The sequence below is a fragment of the Canis lupus genome, unplaced genomic scaffold (assembly GCF_011100685.1).
Source record: "Canis lupus familiaris isolate Mischka breed German Shepherd unplaced genomic scaffold, alternate assembly UU_Cfam_GSD_1.0 chrUn_S2189H2389, whole genome shotgun sequence".
Taxonomy (NCBI): Eukaryota; Metazoa; Chordata; class Mammalia; order Carnivora; family Canidae; genus Canis; species Canis lupus.
Genome location: NW_023331071.1, coordinates 1 through 22781, shown reverse-complemented (window position 1 = coordinate 22781; position 22781 = coordinate 1). Strand labels below are relative to the sequence as shown.

The window sequence follows — 22781 nt, the reverse complement described above, 5'->3', positions numbered from 1 at the left end:
TAAGGAACATCTACAACCACAGTAATCTTCAATATATACACCTATCAATTTATTGTTCAGCTGTTTGTGGTTATGTGTGTTAAAATGAATCTCTTACGAGTGATGTCAACATCAGCAAAGAAAAAGTTTAGGGCCTGAAGAACTGCTCCTGACAGAATCAGCTTTTGGTCACACATTTAAAACAATGAAATATTAGCCCAAATAGTATTTTCAAGTCTGCCTGATTCAAGTATTTCCTAGCCATTCAAAATAACTAGTTGGTTTTATTTTGGCAATAAAACTTCGAAGTAAAGGATGAAATACTATACAGATTACTGGCATACATTATTTTATTGTACTTCATAGATATTATATTTTTTTTTACAAACTGAAGGTTTGCGGCAACCCTTTGTCCAGCAAGTCTACTAGCACCATCTTTCCAATAGCATTTGCTCACTTCATGTCTCTATGCCACATTTTGGTAATTCTTACAATATTTCAAATTTATTCACCATTTTTATATTTGTTATGGTGATCTATAATCAGCGATTATGAATTTCCAAAGGCTCAGATGACAACGTTTTTTAGCAATAAAGTTTTTTTTTTAAAGATTTATTTATTTATTCATGAAAGACACAGAGAGAGAGAGAGAGAGGCAGAGACACAGGCAGAAGGAGAAGCAGGCTCCATGCAGGGAGCCCGACGCGGGACTTGATCCGGGGACTCCAGGATCACGCCCTGGGCTGAAGGCAGGCGCTATCCCGCTGAGCCACCCAGGTTGCCCAGCAATAAAGTATTTTTAAATCAAGATATATACATTGTGTTTTAGACATAATGCAATTGTACATTTAATAGTCTACAGTATGGTGTAAACATAACTTTCGTATGCATTGAAAAGCCAAAAATTTATTTGACCCACTTTACTGTGCTATTCACTTTACTACACTATAAGCTTTACTGTGGCAGTCTGAACTGAACCTGCAATGTCTCCACGGTATGCCTGTAGAAATATAGATCATGTCTGATTGCTGTGTTCAAAACTGCTTCTGCTAAGCCTTTATATTTTTTTCAGTGTTGTTTACACTAAAGTGTATGATAAAATCCTTTTTAGTAAGTATTTCAATGTCCATTTAATTTGTAGTTTCTTCTACCTCACAAACTAGACAGTAAGTTTCTTTGGGGCAAGAGCTACAAGATCCCTGTATTTCTCCAAATGTTTAGAAACAGCTCTTTTATTATATCATGTCTCCCTACCACTAACCATAGACCCGTTACAAATAAATACTACATAAAATCCATTTATAGAATGAAGAATTCCTTGTAACCCATAGAATGAAGTCTCGCTTCAGTCTCAATCCCATTTTCCACTTTGTAGACAGAGAAAAAAAAATGTTTTTCCTAAAAGCACCAAAGAAACTTCATTGGTCTTGTGCCAAGAACCCTTTCATGGCTTTGCAATGCCACTTAGCGAAAATAAAATTCCTTAGTACACAATCCTCTTTATCTGTCCCCAGCTTCCCACTTCTATCCCTGGTCCTCTCTCTCCACCTCTCTCACACTGTCTCAAAGACAGGGAACTGGTGGTGTGCTGCCTCCAAGCCTGGACACCCAGAGCTCCCCCTACTTGGACTGTCTTAATGTAACGTTGCTCCATGGACTTGTCTAAAGTGCCACCTCCTCTACGAAGCATTCTGCTCATCTCCCATCGTTTTCAGCTGGCCTTCCCTCCCAGTACTTCTAGGAAAGAAGGAAAATTTTGCTTCTCTGAAAATAGTGGACACTAAGTATGACAGAAAACAATATATGGGGCTCCTGGGGCACTCAGTCCATTAAGTATCTGACTCTTGATTTCCACTCAGGTCACGATATCAGGGTCGTGAGACAGAGCCCTGCACTGGGCTCTGCACTGGGCATGAAGCCTGCCTAAGATTCTCCCTCTTTCTCTGCCACTCTTCTCCTGCTTATGCTCTTTCTCTTAAAAAAAAAAAAAAAAAAAAAGAAAAGAAAGAAGGAAGGAAGGAAGGAAGGAAAGAAGAAGAAAGAAGAAAGAAAGAAAGAAAGAAGAAGAAAGAAAGAAAGAAAGAAAGGAAAGAAAGAAAGAAAGAAAGAAAGAAAGAAGAAGAAAGAAAGAAAGAAAAGAAGAAAGAAAGAAAACTAATATAAGTTGGAGGGGTAATCTCTGGTGTTAGGATGATTGCAGAAACGAGATTTGAGATCGATTTAAGAGGCTGTACTGTACAAATGTTAGAAATATCTAATTTCTTGAATTTAGGAATTTATAAAGGTCACAGATTATATGCCCTGTAAAAACCAAGGATCTAGAATATTATATATATATATATATATATATTACAGTATCCATATTTTTCTCACATGCTAGCAGATTCTGTATCATATTAATAAGTGACATAAGTAAAACACATTTACTAAACAACGCCCTGTATGGCCAATGTGCTCATGAATTTCTGTCTCCTCAGAAGCATATCTCTCTAACACTGAGTTAGTTTTTAAGTGTAGTATTTATGTCATGTATCTTAACTTTGATACCTTTTTCCAAATGGAATGCTATTATTTCGTATAGAATATGTTCTGTAAGAACTGAAGCATTATAAGGTACATGGGTCACCATAAAATTGCTATTCTCAGTCTCAATCTCATTATGATTTAGGAGACAGTGTAGGAGTCAAAGCAAATGTACAGAGACAGAAAGATAAAAGAAAATCACATAAGTTCTGATTGGGAGAGTATAAAGGAAGTTGAAACAAAATATCAAGAAGTCAGAGATTTGAAGAAGCAGTAGAGATTTTCTTACTGGCTTTATAGAAGCAAAGAAACATGTTGTGAACTGCCAATGGAGGGAGTCAGGTGGCAAGAACCTGAGAACTTCCAGGAGCTGAAAGCACTACCCAGGCAACAACAAGCAAGAAAATGGGGACTTTAGCCTTATCTACAAGGGAGCTAAATTTTGTTAACAACCAGTGAGTATAAGAGAGGACTTCAAGCCTCAGCCAAAATCATAGCCCCAACCAAAATCATAGCCCCAAATGAAATCTTGATTTCAGGATATGAGATGTTAAGCAAATGCCCCAACAAAGTTTGCCTTGATTCCTGACTCACAGAAACTATGAGAGAATAAATTTGCAGTGTTTTAAGCCACTGACTTTGTGGTAATTTATTAAACAGTAATGGAAGACCAATACATTATGCTTTACAACCAAGAAAATATTGCTGTTGCATGTGTCTACTTACAGATCTTGTCTACATCAAACAGGTTTCTCAAAACACACTGCCTTTTCTATATAATCTAGCAATGAACTTCCATTTTCATGAAATCTGGAAACTTCAAATTTATCAAAGAATTTTATCTCCAAGCTTTCATTTACTTAAAAATATTTCTGAAAGAGAAAACTGAATTTAAAAGTGTATTTCCCTAACTTTTTAGAATTATATTTTATTTTATTTATTTATTTTAGGGGGAGTTCAGGAAGGGACAGTGAGGGAGATAGAGGATCTGAAGCAGGCTCCATACCTAGCACAGAGCCCAATGTGGGGCTTAATCTCATAACCCTGAGATGATGACCTGAGCTGAAATTAAGAGTTGGATGCTTAACCCACTGAGCCACCCAGGTGCCCCTGGAATCATATTTTAAAAACATACAATTTTAGAAAATATTTACTATATCCCATGCTTAGAAAAAAGACATACATTTCACATACTTATTTATCTTTTCAGTATTTACGTTAATCACTAAAATATATCATGTTAAGGAATACATCATATTGTGAGAGCATACTGACTCGTGTGAATATTTTTCATATAATATGTAATATGTGGAGAAAGAAGAGAGAGAACAATTTCACAGTCAAAATTTCATATTAGATATATAATAATAACTTATCCAACATAACAATCTGTTTTCATAGCTAAATCTATCATCTAGTGAAGCTGGGGGAAAGAGTTGGTGATATTATCCATCACATAGTTCAAGGGCAAAATAAACTGCCTTTAAGTATTTTCAGAATGTAACAATTAAATTCTGTTCTGTTTCTGTCAAACAAGAAATTTGTAACTAAAATTTTTAACACCCAGGATAAAGGTTCATATTATCAGTTGCTTTATTAAACTCTTTTTCTGAATTATTCCAAATCAAGTTTGGTCTTTTAAAAAGAAATCTACTTTAAGTTAGCCTACCTTCCACACTCAATGTCCCCATTTTAGACTCCAAGAAATCAAATAATGTGCTTGGTGCTGATGGCCTTGCATTTCCCAGTTCCTCCTCTTCTTCAGATCTTATTCTCCCCCTGCCTTTTCCTTTACCTTAAGAAGTGAAGAAGAAATGACATAGTTACTGTACATGCAAAAACAAAAGGAGAAAACCCACTAAAATATAATCATCAGTCATCTTAAGTTTGATTTTGTATTTCTTTCTTTTCATATTTTTCTGTGTATTTTATATCTTTTAAATAAAAAAGTTTTAAAATATTATATTAACCAGCACCTTTAGTTCTCTAAATGATCTATTTGGAAATTTGAATTTCTTCACGTAAATTATCTCTTAATAGAAAAAATTCATTTTTATAAAATTTTTCTTTAACCACTTATGCTTTAAAAGAATATAGGATTAAGGCTTGAATGACTAAAGAATAACACTAAGTAAAAGTCACGTGCTTGTTAATTTTAAAGTTTGTAAACTAGTTATACAAGGGGCAAAGTTCTAGAAATAATTAATAGAACTTACTTTATAACATTTTTTCTCTATTCTGTTAAATAAGGTATTATTAGACCTACTTTACATAAAATGAAGACAAACAGACTTGGAGTAACTTGAAAAGTCTCCGTGGTTCCAAAATTGGGCTCCTTCCACTTATCATAAATAGAAATGAAGTTATGGTGCTTCTCTCCCCCAACAAAACCCCAGCCTGAAAAGCAAACAATACTATCTGGCACATTGCTTAATGAATTCTACCTCTCAGAGGTGGTCCTGTAACAGGTTTGTGTTTATTGCTGTTAAGAAGTACATTCAGTGCTGCTTCTAAGTGTTGCCATTATCCATTAGAGCTTGCCTGGATGCTTCTTTACTGAAGCCCATTTCTGTTATGTGTTTCAGAGCCTTCTCATCAACCTGTAAGAAATTAAGAGCAAAACTGTGCTGATGGCCATAAATAAGCAAGGTATAAGTTTTAAACTATATACTGTTTTTTAACTAAAAATTACATCTCTTGCTTATGGAAAAAATATCATACATACAATATTCACTTGCTGCTTTTTCATACCAACAGTCAAGGAAAATATATATGATATGTGGGGTTATGCCTCAAGTACTCTCTGACTTCACAACTACCATTACAAATGCATGAAAGAAAGAAAGAAAGAAAGAAGAAAGAAAGAAAGAAAGAAAGAAAGAAAGAAAGAAAGAAGAAGAAAGAAAGAAAGAAAAAAAAGGGAATGAGAGGGGAGTGAGAGAGAGGAAGGGAAGGAAGGAAGGAAAGGAAAGGAAAGGAAAGGAAAGGAAGGAAAGGAAAGGAAAGGAAAGGAAAGGAAAGGAAAGGAAAGGAAAGGAAAGGAAAGGAAAGGAAAGGAAAGGAAAGGAAAGGAAAGGAAAGGAAAGGAAAGGAAAGGAAGGAAAGGAGGAAAATGTGTCAGAATAAAGCTTCTGAAATAAGTGAAAACTATATAATGAAAATTTTCCTTGATGATATTTCTATACTTCTATATCCTCAGTGGGATCAATTCCTGGAGCTCTCTACTCCCTCATCTTTGTGATGTCACTCCCTTCATGTGTTTGTACCACAACCCCAAACTGCTGGGCTCTGATGTTCCCACAGCAAGATATCCTCAGAAAAGTATTCTCAATTTACTGAAATTTAAAGACTTTAGTTAAGGACCATATTTTTTTTCAGCTCACTATATCTACTTTAACCTGAAAATTGACTTTTTTAAGAGAATGAAATGGTCATATGTTCAAGGGAGACACAGCCTGGCCCATAGTTATAAACCCATTCTCCCTGGCCAATGACTGATTTAGAAGTGGACATGTGACTTAGCTCTAGATGATAAGACATAAATGGAATTTTCTGGACATTTCATAAAATATTTTCTTATCTGATTAAAATGGCCTATACTCTTTCCTTCCTGTCTTTGAACTTTTTGTGTGAAGATTTAACACACAGAGAATCCTGTAACCCTGAGAAGAAAGCCAAAAAAATCATAGAGATGCCCACCAGAGCTCCAACATTGTTAAACTACTGAATTTATCAGTCTTTGTAACCACCTACTTCTGAATTTCTAGTTATGTGAAATAATAATTCCCTATTATTTAAGCCAGTCTTCGTATTCAGTACCCTACAGATAAAATCATCTAAAGTCATTTAACCTCTAAAGGCAGAGAAAAATGAAGTCTTGTCAGTTCCCTTGTATCTGAGGACACTGCAGCATACCCAAAAATAATCTGACTCCCACCATTAATCTTAAAAATCAAGGTATATTTCGCAAATGAGACCATAATATACATGTACTCATTCTAATATATTTTTCCCAAAGAATGAAGCAAAACAACAAAATCACTTCTGACAAAATTTGAGAAAGATGTGGGGAAGGGGAGGGAAAGGATGTTCCTGATGCATCATCTTATAGAATATAATCACTATGAAATATTCTCTAATTTGGTGGCTTTTTATCAATCTATTCCAAAAGACATTATTTGGACATTAGAAATTTAAGAAAAATGGAAGACTTAAGTAAATTATCTTTCAAATAATTTAGATTTTCCATAAATTAATTATAATCCTTATTAAAAGCCTTCTGAAAATTGTAAAATCTATCAATAATACACTGAACAAAGTCAGTGGTGGTTATGAGAAAACACAAAAATCAGCAAGGCAAGGAAGAACACATTAATTTTGTGGTTGATTCTTTACCCTTACCAGTTCTCTATAGACACCTTCGTGTTTCCCCTCAGATTTGGCTGACTTTTCTTTTTGTAAAATTTCTCTATTTCGGTTACCAGCAGCACTCATGTTGAGATTACTTCTAGCACCACCACCACCTCCTCCAAATGTCTTGGTCTTTTGATAAGGGAAAGACAAAAGAGATGCAAGTAAATAACATTGAAAAATAGTTCTCAAGACTAATCTACAACTAAAACACCTAGTAAAACTGAAGCACCAAAAAGCATCTTAATTATGTTTTACATGAGAAGAATTGAATATTAACTAATTATTTTTAAACAAATATCTACTGGCCATAATCTCTTCTTTTTAATCATCAAATAAACTTAAACAGACAACAATATAGAAGAAAATAAAATAGTACCAGTATCATGGATCAGGTGTTAAAATAATTCTAGGATACCATACTTTACTGATATCATGAGACCTGGGTTATATAACCAGCTATAAAGCAGGTCTACCTTTAGCAGGTACTAAACATGTCTAGGAATTGATTACATTATGCTCATGATCCAGTAATAAGGTTTAAAAAAATATTTATCATTCATTCATTCATTTATGAAACAGAGAGAGAGAGAAACTGAAAGCAAGTCACCAGGAGTGGGAGGGACAGAGAGACAAGCAGAAGCTCCGCTAAGCAGGAAGCTGGAATTAGGGCTCCTCCCAGGATCCTGAAATCATGACCTGAGCCAAAGTCAGGTGCTTAACCAACTGAGCCACCCAGGTTCTCCTGATTTTTTTCTTTAAGATTTCATTTATTTTATTCATGAGAGACACAGAGAGGCAGAGACATAGGCAGAGGGAGAAACAGGTTCCCTGTGGGGAACCCAATGTGGAACTGGATCCCAGGACCCTGGGATCATGCACTGAGTTGAATGCAGCCGCTCAACCACTGAGCCACTCAGGCATCCTGGGATGCTCCTGATTATATGATCTTAAAAAGTAAACAAATCATATTAATTTTAACACTAGATTAAAATGCTCCTTACTAACTTATTATTTACATTAATTATATAATATGCTATCTTACCAACTATATATAAAAACTTTAAAGTCTGTGTTTCTTATTTTGCCTGATTTATTTGAATAGTTATGTTTAATCACATTTGAAAATCTGATTTGATCTTACTTTTATTAAAACTATTGTGGAAAGACTAGAATGTAAAAATGTTAGTTGGAAAGATATAAATTCATGACTGAAAAGCAGCCCACTGCTGTTACTTGTACAATATCAAATTAAACACCTGGTTATGCAATATCCTTATAGTTCTAGTAGATCTAATAAAAGAGAAAGAAGTCAAGACTTGCTTTTTTATTAGTGATAATAACAGTTTTACATGTGTTTTGAAATTATGACAGTAAGAAAACATTCTAGATATAAATTTATATAACACTGGGAAATTATTTTGAATCAGATGAAATATAAAGAATAGAAAAATGATATAAGCATTAACCAGACAATACATTAAATATTGATTAGGTAGTTGATACACCACAATATTTATATTTTATTTAAATCAAAATTAAAACTACATCTTCAAAGACCAAAGTTGCATTTTTAGATTCATTCAATTTTTGGTTTATGCAATAGATTTGGAATGTCTTGACAGTCATCACTTATAAAACCATAAAGAAAATGGGAGTTCATATTATTGTGACATAAAGTTTATTAGACTGGGATATAGTGGAGTATAGTTAAGAACATAGGCTTTGGAACTTGACAAGACTGGGACTAATCTTTGCTCAGCCACTTACTAGTTCTGCCTTCAGCAAGTTACTTCCATCTCCTGTAAGACAGCTTTCTCATTCTTAAAACAGGGATGAGAAAACCTACTTCATTGGGATGTTGTAAGAATGAAAGACATCAATAACACAAAGTGATCAATTTAGTAACTGCACATGGTCAAACACTCAGAACCCCATGGCCAACATTAACTGTTTTCACTGAATATATTAAAACATAATTACCTGAGAACTTGGACACTGATGTGTTCCAAATTAAATATATTTCTGGAATTTAAATTCTATAACTCCAAAGTACTTTTTCTTTTGGTACTAGTAAAACAGTCCCATCTTCTGGATGCTTTTCTTTCTTATTTTCTTTTTCCATTTTTATGGATTAAACAATAAGATAAATAAATTTTCAGAATTGCTTTTTCACTGTTTTAAAAGTTGCCACTCACTAAACATAAATAGCTAGAAACAACACAACTTAAACATTACCCATAAAGTAAATGGTGTCCTTTATGAGTGACACCATCTTGTCCGTACTGTACAATTTACTGTGAAATCATCATGAAAAGAAACTCAAGTGGGTCCCTAATGCTCCATAGCAACCTCACTTTATTTCCTTACCCCATCCACCCTTCCAATTTTCTAGACCACTATTTTACATATTCCTCTTACTCCTCAAACCTCCAACATCTTCTCCATGTCACCGTTGACCTTGCTGACTTCCTCACTGAAAAAAACTGAAATAATCATTACAGAACTTGCATAGATTTTCACCACATCAACCCACCCACTGATATCTGCATACTTACTTTCTCTTAACACTGTATATTTTACCATCCACATGAATATCTAGAGGAATCTAAAGGAAATGAATTCCCCAACTCTACATTATGTCTCAGACCACATCTTACATGATCTTTCAGCAGCTTTTGACAAGTACAATACTCCTTCCTCCAAGATGCAATTTCTGCATTCTCTTGTTTTGACACTAACTTCCTGGTTGCACCTTGTCTGGTTCAACCCTTTTTCATCCAACCTCTAGTACAACAGGGTTCATTTGTTGCCCCCATTTTCTCTTCTCTTCAGCACTCATTTGATGATCTCATTTAGCTTCATGATTTTTCAAAGGGCATTCATATATCTACTACTTCCAAATGTGTATCTCTTCCAAAGCTCACTTTTTAAATTACACTCTTCTGTCTCACTGCCTATGAAGCCACATGGATGTCTAACAGGCACACTTCAACATTAATATGTTCAAAACAGAATATCAAATCTTTACTCTCAAATCCATTCCACTATAGTCTCCCCAATTCAAAATGAGCAACTCTAACCTGCCAACTTCTCAGGGCAAAACCCTTGGAATCATTCATGACACCTCTTCTCATGTACCACATTTGGTATCTCAGAAATGGTGACAGCTCTACTTTGAAAATTCCAGAATCTGACTACTTGGCACCACTTAGACAGGTGCCATCTTTATCCAAGATACCATTATTTTTCCCTCCTCGGCTTACCTTTAACAATTTTCTAGCTCATCTGACTCAATTTCTGCTCTAAAATCTACTCTGAACCTAGCAGCCAGAATTAGCCTTTTAAAGTTGATGTTACTGCTGTGCTGAAAACCCTTTTAAAGACTCTCATTTCTCTCTCAATGAAGGTCAGTGTTTTTAACATGGCCTTACAGAGCCCTACATACACTGGCCTCCAACCTCCATTATCAACTCGACTTTATATTCTACTTCTTGTCCCTTTGTTCTCTCTGCTTCCACTGACTACTTTCCTATTTCTTGAACATATACTCTGCTGTTGAACCTTTGCAAAGGCTTTTTCTTCTACATAACCATATAGCTAATTCTCTTACCTCCTTCAAGTCTTGGCTCAAATCTCATCATCCTGAGACCTAATCAATTACAATATTTTAAACTGAAATCTGCCAACTTACTTATTTAGCATGTTTCTATTACTTAGTGTCCTTACTAGGATGTAAACTACACAAAATTTAAAAGAATAGTCAATTTCTGACCCATCCTATTTATTTTTCTCCCAAAGGTTTATTTGTCACATTTAAAGTACAAAATCAAATACACCGATCCAAATATTGAACCATGTATACATATCTATCATATTACTTGGACCACACAACCCATCTGTACATTTCTAATCTAGTCACCAACACTATCTTCTGAGTAAAAAGCATAACCTCTAAAAAAACAAACTTTATTATTAGTAACACTGCTAAAGGTAAACTATTTTCACTTTATCATTTGGAAGGACAGAAACAGATACTGTGCAGGAAGTGGGGAATTTCTAAGTATAAATCCAGTATGTCTACATGGGCTTCTTAAAACATACTCTATAGGAATAATCAATAGATGAATTTTGCCCAAAGTCTTTGGGCATATTAAGTATAAAAGAAACATAAGTTATGAGAAAAACTTTGTTAATTAGTTACATTCAGAGTTTTTATTTTGGTTTTTTAATGCCAAAGAAAGGACTAATTTTGTCTAACAGTACAGCATTCTAAGTCCTATTTTCTATAGAATTGTAATGAATTTTGGGGGAGATACCTGTATCTTAACCATCCTATTTAAAAATGCACCCCATCCCCAACTGGCATTCCCAACTCTCCAACCTACTCTACATTTTTTCTTCTAATAGCACTTACCAACATCTAACCTACCACATAACTTAGTGTGCTAACAGTCTGTCTCCTTTACTAAAATATAAGATTGATAAGGGCAGAGGTCTTTCATCTATTTTGTTCACTGATTTAACCTAAGCATTTAAAACACTTCCTAGGAGGGTCCTGAGTAGCTCAGTTGGTTAAGCATCCAACTCTTGATTTTGGCTCAATTCATGATCTCAGGGTCATGAGATAGAGTCCTGTGTTGGACTCTGCATGGGGTGTGGAGCCTGCTTAAAATTTTCTCTCTCTCCCTCTGCCCCTCCCTGCCCCTTCACACTCACTCTCTCTCTCAAAAATAAAAAATAAAAAAATCCACACTTCCTAGCATATAGATTTTTCAAAAGATATTTGCTGAATAAAGGAAAAAAATAAACAAAAATCATGGCTTGATCATGTACAGTAGACTCTACTAAATCCACATTGTTTATATGGATAATCATAAAACATCTCTTCAGTATAATTACAGTGTTATATGATTTGGCTGTTCAGACATTTAGATTAAATATAAATCTAGGCAGCCCGTGTGGTCTCTGCGGTTTAGTGCCGCCGTCAGCCAGGGTGTGGTCCTAGACTCTCGGGATCGAGTCCCGCATCGGGCTCCCTGCATGGAGCCTGCTTCTCCTTTTGCCTGTGTCTGTCTCTCTCTCTCTCTCTGTGTCCCTCATGAATAAATTAATAAAATCTATAAATAAATACATAAATACATAAATATCTGTGTGTGTGTATGTAGGTGTACTTATCTCTATAGAGAAACATATAGATACAGGGATAATCTACATAGATACAGGGATAATCTACTATAATGCATATAGGTTTAGTCCTAGATTTGCCACTGAGTACACTAGGCAAGTTCAGTTAGTTTCGAACCAACATCAGTTCCCTCATATATAAATTGGGAAGTTTTAAGCTTCTTCAGAAACTAGGATTCTTTACTTATCAAATATTATGTAAAATATAATGTGATCAATATGACTTTAAAAAATTGAAGCATATTACAATATAACTATATTCTAACAAATAGCTAAACCACATCAACAAAATTTTGGGAGGAAAGTTTGTGTGAGAAAAATGTACATCAAAGGAACCACTTTCCCTATAATCATTAAGGAATTGACATATACTCAATATACTCTTTTAAACTTCATAATTTTATAGCTTTTTGGGAAAGAAGGAAATATATTTATGTGAACTATGCAAAATATATTAATTTCAAAAACATTAAAAATTATTTTTAAAAAATGTACCTTAGAACATAGGAAATACTAAAGAATACCAATAGTTACATTTATTGAGTGCTCTTAGTTGAAGGAAGATTTGATCTGTGTCATACAGGGTTCTAAATGTTTTAAAGATTATTGATTTAATTCTCACAGCAACCATATGAAGTGGGTACCATTATTATTCCCTTTCATCAATGAAGAAAATAAGGCATAAAACACTAAGTAAACAACGCAAAGTTGTCAGCAGGATATGCTTCCAGGATGTCTGATTCCAGAACTTGTGCTCTTGGGCCCTACATTAGATTGATAATAGAAAAACACTGCAGGAAGAACAATCAAAATGCAATAAGTCTCTTACTTATACTTCAAATTTAAATAGGAAAGTAGTTGCTAGCTAAGCTTCTAATGAATAAAGGAAAGTATTTCAATCTCACTGATTAAGAAAAGTCTGTCTAAGCAACTAATTAATGAACTAAAATATCTTATCAAAGTCTAAAATCAATAAATAACTAGAAAAAACACCTATTTCAAATAAGCAGGAAAGCTTAAATAATGAAAAGAAAACCATTTGGCTGTTAATAGAACATGATGGATTACATGTGTATATAAATATATATGATCCAAAGAAAAAATTATTTTTTACTTAGTAGGTTGAAGAATGAAAACTAACAAAAATGTTAATCCTTGAACCATTGATTTATCCTCTGATTTTTACCTGCACTCCTCAGAAGTGGCATTTAGCCCAACTAACAAAACTAATTCTGCCATAATGCAAAGTGTCATGTTCAGTTGCCACTCTATTAAGAAGAAAGGAAGAAGGAGAAAAGGGTAGTTTGTTAGCAAGAATTGTCAAAGAGAGGGCACTAGAGTGGCTCTTAAGCATCTGCCTTGGCTCACTCAGGTCATGATGCTAGAGTCCCAGAATGGAGTCTCGGATTGGGTTCCCTGCTCAGCAGGAAGTCTGCTTCTCCCTCTCCCTTAGCTCCTCCCCCGTTCATGCTCTCTCTTTCACTCACTCGCTCTCTCACAGATAAATTACAAAAAGAAAAAAGAATTGTCAAGGAGATTAAGAAAAAGAATGTATGAGCAAAATGTGTAAGCTTAAGACTCCATAAGTTACCATGGCATTTCTACTGATGAAATATGCAAGAAGAATGTCAAAGTTACCTTCTATAAAAAGACAATAATGATTATGAGTAACCTAAATAGAACATACTGATAAGAAATAAGAGAAATTTATAATGATTTAGTTTGTTACTTCTTTGCTCTTTGCAACTTCCGCAATAGCAGCAGTCCTTTGCTTTTCAAATTCATCATTATCATTTGTTTGTTTGGCAGGCATCGTAACTTGCAATGTCTTTCTTCGGTCAAGTTCTCTACTATCCACTTGGACGTGGGATATGCACTTCTGGTAACAATAAATAAAAATAAAACATTTCAGTATTTCCAAAAGAGATTCAAGTTTTTCATAAGAAAATAATACCTCAAAAGAAATGTTTGTGTCACAACTGAGAACTCATAAAAATATATTTTTTTCTGAAAGATTTAAAAATAAAGTAGAAAATTAATTAAAGTAACTTTTAAGTCAATATAACTGTAAATAAAATAAAATGTAAAGCTACATAAAAATGGCCATCTAAAATAGGACACATATTTAAAACATACAATAAACCAAGAGATTTAAATTGCTTTTTTAGGATAATGACTTGAAATAATCTTACATTTCAAACAATCTATATTATTGTACAAGAGAATATAAGTTTAGTTTCTTTTGAGGGGGCAGAATAAGTTTAGTTTCTTATTAAGAGTTTGATTTCCATATTATGCCACAATATGTTTGTGAGGGTTAAGGAATATGGTTATTTTAAATATAAAGAGCTCTCTCTGAATTTATAAACCAAAAACTAAACACATATCTGCTCTCTCAATCAGGCTACAAAGTTTTCGATTTTTAGTTTCAGAAGACAAATTAAGAAAGTTATCACTGCTGAAAAATAAGCCCTGAATTCTGCTCTCCCTCCCAATCCTAGCAGTAAAAATCCTACAAAATGAACCTTGTCTCAACTTACTAATAAAAAAGAAAAACATGCTCTCAAACAAATATGTTACATAAATACAGATTTTTGGCAATGTAAATATATCCTGTCGATACCAGAACACATTCTGCATAATCTATCTTTAACCCATGTACAAGGCTACAATAAACATGGAAAGAATTTTTCAGAATGGACTCTTGAAAGTAATTAGATTATAAGTCTGAGCAATTCATGAAATTTTATCAGCAATATGTTTAAGAAGAAAGCAAATTCTTGCAAACATAGATTTATTAGATTCAAATGCAAATTATTAGACTGTTTATGCTCTGTTTCCATTCTGAAGGTTCATTATGACTTTGATAGAAGAGAGACAGTATCAACATGGATCAGACTCTAGGGCATCATGCCTCCTCTCATCTTGACTGTGTCTTGCTCCAAAGCATGGTAAAATCAACATATTTTTAAAGTATTTTCAAAACAGACATGATGCAAGAATGACTTTTAATTTTGAGTAACCCTACAAAAATATTTTTGAAAAGTATGTGTCAACTGATTCTACCCATTTATCTGCTGATCAACTAGATATCTTTTTATCACCAAAATTTTTTTAAAAAGCTGTTATGCTATAGATTTCTGTTTCCCACTTGTATCCCTAAGTCATCTTCGTTCTGAGCTAGCATTCTCAAAGAAAAATAAAGAGCAAACACAAAAAAGATTACCGACAGCTAAATGCTGGTGCCATCATGAAGCAAAGAGAAAGCTGTCACAGGGATTATTCTCAGACTCAGCAGGGATAAAGTAGGGAAAGGCTGCAGGAGACTGTTGTAAACAATTTGATGCTGAGTACAATCAGGAAGACCCAAGATACTCACCAGCCAAGGAATTACCTCAGTGTAACATTTTGCAGAGGGAGGATTAAAAATAGGAAGTAGAATACTTTTAGCTTTTATGAAAGAAGGATCAGAGCTGCTGTGGTTTAAAAAATAAATACCAAATAGAAATTAAATTAAGCTCTTGACTGAGATGGGTATTTGGATCAAGAGAGAAGAACAGAATCCAAGAGAGGACAGCTGGGACAGCAGGCCCTACTGGAGTGCAGTGATGCCCCTCCCTGCCTCTGTGTTCTCACCTTTATGTCTCAACCTTCTGTTGATACTTTTATTTTCTCTCTCCCTCTTTTGTTTTTACTGACAAAGTAGGAAATTAGAACATACATTTGTCTTCTTACTTTCGAATTTTTCTCTCTCTTAAAAGAAAAAGGCCTCTCCCCATCCTATCTTAATTCATTATTAAGTTGCTCTTCAGGTGCGCCTCTTAATTGTTTCAATCTTTGTGTTAAGAGTTCTTGAGAAAAGAATCTACACCAATATTTTAATTAAAGAAAAAACTCCACAACTATTAAATTTCTGTATTTAATGTATTTCCACATAACACCCATGACCTCTAAATGAATAGTTCTGCACAAAACTAAACACTGTTTGAATACAAATGAAAAACAATTTTTTGCTGATTAAAATTCATTTGCCAACATGAAAGTCATTACCTGTCCAAAAGGCACAAAAGGAGGTGGTCCACCTTCAGTTCCAATATTACTTCTATTGTGTTTTGACAAGCTCTGTGAGAAAAGCGAGTCATGAAACAGAAATTATACAATTTACAATGTACCAGGAATCCACTTACTTTTGTAGGTTACATGGAACAGGAAAAAAAAAAGCCTTCTATAGATTATTTCAAACTACATAATACACTTCATGTAATTAGGCAAAGGTTCTCTCCCCACCTTCCCATACTAAACTACACATTCACATACAATTTTCAGAAGTACTTATCAACCTTCTCCCATAAAGAGAAAATAGTTAAAAACAAAACAAAATGCTTCCTCAACAAGGAGTAAATCCAGACAATAAGCATTGTTAATAAGAATTTCACTTTAAAGTATATTAAAACTATAATCTGACAGACAAATATTACCTGGAAATTATCTTCAAAATAAATTTTTAGACATAAAATCTATTAACCAAAAACATACTTGTGACCTTGTGATAATATATATATATATTTTTTTTTTTTTTTTTTTTTTTTGGCCTTCTTCCCCAGTTCCTGGAACAGAGCTCCTAAAAACCTTGGAATATCCTGAGAGATAGGGGTAAGAGGAGCATCTTCTGTTATTCATAATATGCTTCTTTGACAATACCTGAGTTTATGCTAATGAGGGGACTATTAATGGGCCCCCAGATAGCTCCAGGATGGGGCTAGCTGCCAGAGGCACCAATAATGTGATCAGAAAGTGGAGGAGACTGAACTAATCACCAATGTCCAATGGTTTGGTCAATCATATGCATATAATGAGCCTCCATGAAACGCGTAACAATGAGGTTCTGGGAACTTCCAGGTTGGTGAGCATATCCGTGTGCTGCGAGGGCAGAGCACTCCCAATTCTACAGGGACAGAAGCTCCTGTGCGTGGGACCCTTCTAGATCTTGTATTTCTTCATCTGGCTGTTCATTTGTATCTTTTAGAACATCCTTTATCATAAACCTGTAATAGTAAGTAAAGTGTTTCCCTGAATTCTGTGAGCCATGATAGCAAATTATTAAACTTGAACAGGGGGTCATGGGAATCCCCAGTTTGTAACCACATTGGAGAGACAATAGGTAACCTGGCAGGCCCACTATATGCACTGGCATCTGAAGTGGGAGAGCAGTCTTGTGAGACTGAGTCCTTAAGCTGCCGGGTCTGTACTAACTCTGGGTAGTGTCAGAAGTGAATTAAATTTTAGGACATCCACTTGGTGTCTATAGAGAAGGAGAGAATTGCTTGGTGTGTAAATCCCACACATTTGGTGTCAAAATGTTGTGACTAGCAATAGTTCATAGGGATACTTATGATAAAAGTGATTTCTAATTATTTAAAGAGGTCATATTATTATAGTTCATGATTTGGAGGTTACTTTTAATTACAGTAAAATTTCCTCAATAAAGTCTTGTTTTTCAAACCAATTATACCTTGAAGAACTATTCAACCCCTTGCTCTTTAATAAAGTTAAGCTTTCAAACCCTACTAATTTTAGTTTCCTTTTTTCCTCTTATATTGAAGACTAGAGAGATAACAACATATTATAAAAATGGAAAAAAAGTTTCCTCCCAGCAAAATAATTTCTCACGTCATAAAGTCCTTCAAAAGCATCATAAGAAATCTTCTGAAGGACTTCTTTCAGTCATCTACTCCTCCTATTTGTTTCATTTTTGAGATGTTAACATGTCTATTAAGTACTAGTTGTCATTTAATACATCTTTTCACCTTAAAATTTTTTTGTGTATCCCTAATAATTATCATTAGAAAATATTATGCTTAAAATATGCTGTTAAATAGTGGGTGGAAAGAAGTTTTAAAAAATCATGTGCACTTTTCAAACATATTCTTGGAGTTCTCGATTATGTAAAGAATACTACACATTTTAGATAACTTATATAAAGAATGCTAAGACTACAAGTGCCTGAGTGATACAGTTGGTTAAACATCCGACTCTTGATTTTGGATTAGGTCAAGATTTCAGGGTCATGAGGTTGAGCTCTGCATCAGGCTCTGTGCTCAGCAGGGAGTCTGTTTGAGATTCTCTCTCTCTCTACCTCCCCCACCCCCTGCTCACTCTCTCATGCTCTCTCTCTCTCTCAAATAAATAAATCTTAAAAAAAAAAAAGAATGCTAAGACTAAAGGCAGCAATACTACTCAGTTGATTAAGCAAAGAATAATTTAAACTGTATAGGAATGTCAGATTTCTATACAAGCTACAGTTAAGATGTTAACCTATTTAAAACAAAAACAGCAAATGCCTAGAGTTATCTAGGGGTCCTTTCCTCAGGTTCACTTTAGATATAAGAAAAGGATTATTCAAAATCAATCATTTCAATTTATTCTCTAACTTCCTTAAAAAGCTCACATAAGCTACGAATAATACCATCTCTCAATACATATTATATGATTTAAAACACAGAGTTTCTACTTCTCATCCTGATGAATATATAAAAGTCAGACTTTATCTACCTCTATAAACAAATAAGAATCTGGGCAGCATATAAGAAACAACCGTTTTAAGACATAGGAGAGTAAGTAGTGCAGGCCTATAATCCCTCAAAGAGAAAAAAAAATACAAAACAGATGGAGCTCTGAATTACTGCTCAGAAGCATGATGCAGGCAGGGAGCACAAGGAACCAATTTGAGAATATCAATTTCATAGTTCAGGCAGGCTGAAGCAACTGAAAGTTGTAGGGCAGAGTTTTGTAAAAGAGGGACCCGTAGAGAAGACAGACTCCAGAAACCAATAGATGAATTCCTGACCTCACTGCTGAGAACCAGAATGAGCAAAAAACAACTGCAAGGTGTAAGCTTCCATTTATAATAGCATCAAAAAGATAAATACTTGGGGATATTTGAGTAAAGAGACTGAAAGTCATAAAAAATTGCTAAAAGAAATTAAAGATGATACCAATAAATGTAAAGATATCTCATGGTCATTAATTCAAAGAATTAATACTGTTAAGATGTTAATACTCATTTTAAACATAAGAGACTCAATCACAGGAAACAAACTGAGGGTTGCTGGAGGGGAGGGCAGTGGGGGGATGGGGTAACTGGGTGCTGAGCATTAAGGAGGGCACATGATGTAATGAGCACTGGGTGTTATATAAGACTGGTGAATCACTAACCTCTACCTCTGAAATCAATAATATATCATATTTAATTAATTGAATTTAAATAAAATTTTTAAAAAAGATGTCAATACTATTCAATGTGGTCTAGAGATTCAATGCAATTCCTATAAAAATCCCAAGAATTATTTTTGCAGAGATAGAAAAATTTATCCTAAAATACATATGGAATCTTAAGGGATCCTGAATAGCCATAACTATCCTGAAAAAGCCTCACACTTCTCAATCATACAACTTACTACAAATTTCTTTAATCAAAACAGTATGGCACTGGCATAAAGACAGACATATGAAACAAGAAAATAAAGAACCCAGAAATAAACCCTTGCTTGCATATATGGTCAAATGATTTTTGATGAGAGTGGACAAGACCACTGGAGAAAGGAGAGAAATGGTAGTGGGTTAATGGATATCCACATGCAAAACAATGAAATTGGACCTGTAATTGTATCATATGCAAAAAACATTAATTTAAAGTGGATCAAATACCTAAATTTAAACCCATAAAACTCTTAGAAGAAAACACAGAAGCAAAGTTTCAGGACACTGGATTTAGCAACGAATTCTTATATATGACACCAAAAGCACAGGCAACCAAAAAAAAACAAACAAAACGAAATTAAACTTCATCAAAATTAAAAACTTATGCATCAAAGGACATTATCAACAGAGTGAAAAGGTAGCCCACAGAATGTGAAAAATATTTGTAAATCCTATATCTGATAAAGAATTGATATCCAGAAAATATCAGGAACTCATGACAAAAAACTAAACAAACCAGTTAAAAAATGGACAAAGAACTTAAACATTTCTCCAAAGAAGATATACAAATGGCCAATGAAAGGCTACTAAATATCACTAATCATTAGGGAAATACAAATCAAAACCACAATGAGATTCCACTTCACGTGTTAAGACGGTTATTATAAAAAATTAAATTAAATAACAAGGATTGGCAAGGATGTAGAGAAATTAGATCTCCTGTGCATTGCTGGTGGGAAATAAAATGGTGCAATCACTGTTGAAAACAATATGGCAGTTACTCAAAAAATTAAACATAGAATTAACCATGTGATCTAGCAATTCTACTTCTGGTTATATGCCCAAAAAAAACTGAAAGCAGAAAACTGAACAGGTATTTGCACAACCATGTTCATAACAGCATTGTTCACAATTAGCCAAAACGTAGGATCAACCCTAATGTTCATCAATGGATGAATGACAAAAACACTGTCTGTCTATACACACACACACATACACACACACACATATACACACATACACACAATGGAATAGTATTCAGTCTTAAAAGTCAGGCAGTTCTGACACATGCTACAATATGGATGAACGCTGAAAACATTATGCTATGTGAAATAAGGCAGACTTATATGAAGTACCTAGAGTGGTTGAATTCATAGAGCAAGAAAGTAGAATGGTGACTGCCAGAGACTAAGGGTGGCTATAGGGAGATGCGAAGTTATCTCAGGAGTACAGAATTTAAGTTTTGGTACACAAAAATTCCAGAGATGGATGGTTGTGATGATTGTGTTAACAATATAAGTGTACTTAATGCTACTAAATTTTCACTTAAAATGGTTACAATGTTAAATTTAATGTTACGTATATATTACCATACATACACACACAAAGAAAAAAAATACAAATACAAATCTGTCATGGGAACAGGGTGAGGGGGCACTAAAATGTTCCAGAAACTACATTACTTCTTAAATTACATCTGGTTCAGAACTCTCTAGAACTTGTCTTTATCCAACATACAAAACATTCTGAGGTTTGAGTTTTTCTTCTTTTTCATCCCCTATTACCAATTCATTTAAACTGTGTGCTACAACAAGTGCTCACAGTTTAAATACTGCCCAATGTCCCCTTGCGCTATTTATTTTACAAAACAGGGCCCTCTTCCAAAATTAATTCTGTGGTTTATGGTTTCTGTGTGTACATCTGACTTCTATGTGTACTACCTGCCAGAGGCTTATTAAGTAATTAAACTCTCCATGGTTTCTATATCACTATGGTTACCAAATCAAAACAGCAACAACAACCATGAAACCAAAGAGAACTATAATCATATTAAGATGTTTTTAAATGCTTTTTAATGTATATTTTAATTGCCTCCTAACAAGAAACATTAACAGCTTTCAGGAAACAAAATGCAAACGATATAATAAAACATTACAAGGACAACTATCAAACTACTAATAATCAATATGTATGTGTGTGTTTTAGGGGTGAAGAAGTTTCTAGGAATGTTTAACTGACTTTACAGTTAATGAGGTAATTTTGGCTGGGGTTAGGAAAATAATATAAGGTACTGATCTGACTTGAGATCAGATCTGACTTGCATCTTAACACATTTTTAAAAATCTCTAATAATAAAAATACAATTTATTAACTTGGGAAAAGAAAGAGCTACATGAAATGGGTGAGATTTCTCTGGGAAATTCAGAGTTCATAAACTTGGCTATTTATGTAAAACTATCAAGCCACTTCTGAATTACTTGCTTTTATAACATTTTAACTAAACAATGCAGTTATGGAACATTATCTTATACTGCATAGTACTGCAGACCTAAATGTAGCTCATTAGTATCATAAGTAATGAGTACTAAGGAATAAAAATGTGCCTAAATGTCTTTATCTATTTACCTCCCAAACAGAGGCACTTTCAAACTAGGACATAGAAAAGAATAAGGTATCATAAAATAGCAAAAGCTTCTATTGCTAGGCTCCCTTGGCTCATTGGATAATAGGAAAGATTTGAGGGAGCACAAGAACATCAATTTTAGCAAAGAGTAATTAGTTTTATCTGCTTTGTAATTCACTCATTCCACCATCAATTGTTATAAAGTTTTTTGTATGTAAGAATCAAGGCTTTCCTTTAGAGATGGGAAGTCTAAGAGCTCTCTAATCATAAAATAAGTTATTTAACAGTTTTTAAGTCCATTTTCTGATCTATATGGACATAATACTCTTTCATAATACTGTTAGGAAGATTACATGGTATACTGATGAGAAGAGTCCAGCATAATACCTACAGATTGTTCAACAAATATTCATGCAATTAAACAAAGCCACAAACAATTCTAACCTCAAGAAGCTTATAATCTATTAAAGGATGTAAGTAAACATAATTTTAATTCTAGGTAAAAATAAATGTGTTTTTGATACAAATAAAATGTTCTAAGAATTCCATAAGGTCAACTACTTCACTTGGTGAAGAAGTAAGCATTTGACCAGGGTCAAAAAGCATGGGGGCAATTTGGCAGGTGTCAGAAAGAAATTAAGATGAATGATATAAATTGAGAAAAGTTTTTTTTCCCCAAAAAAGTATAACCGAGGAAAGCATAGAGAATCAAAGAAAGATTTGGCTAGAGCAAATCCATGCAAAATAATTAGAAAGTTAAAAAGGAATTGGAACTAGGGCTAGACGTAAACAGCCTTGA

General features: G+C 34.0%; 1 pseudogene; it reads right to left on the bottom strand.

Moving 5' to 3' along the window:
- Positions 1-16221, bottom strand: part of LOC119878989 — a 38159-nt pseudogene extending 21938 nt beyond the window's left edge.
- Between the last annotated feature and the right edge of the window lie 6560 nt (positions 16222-22781).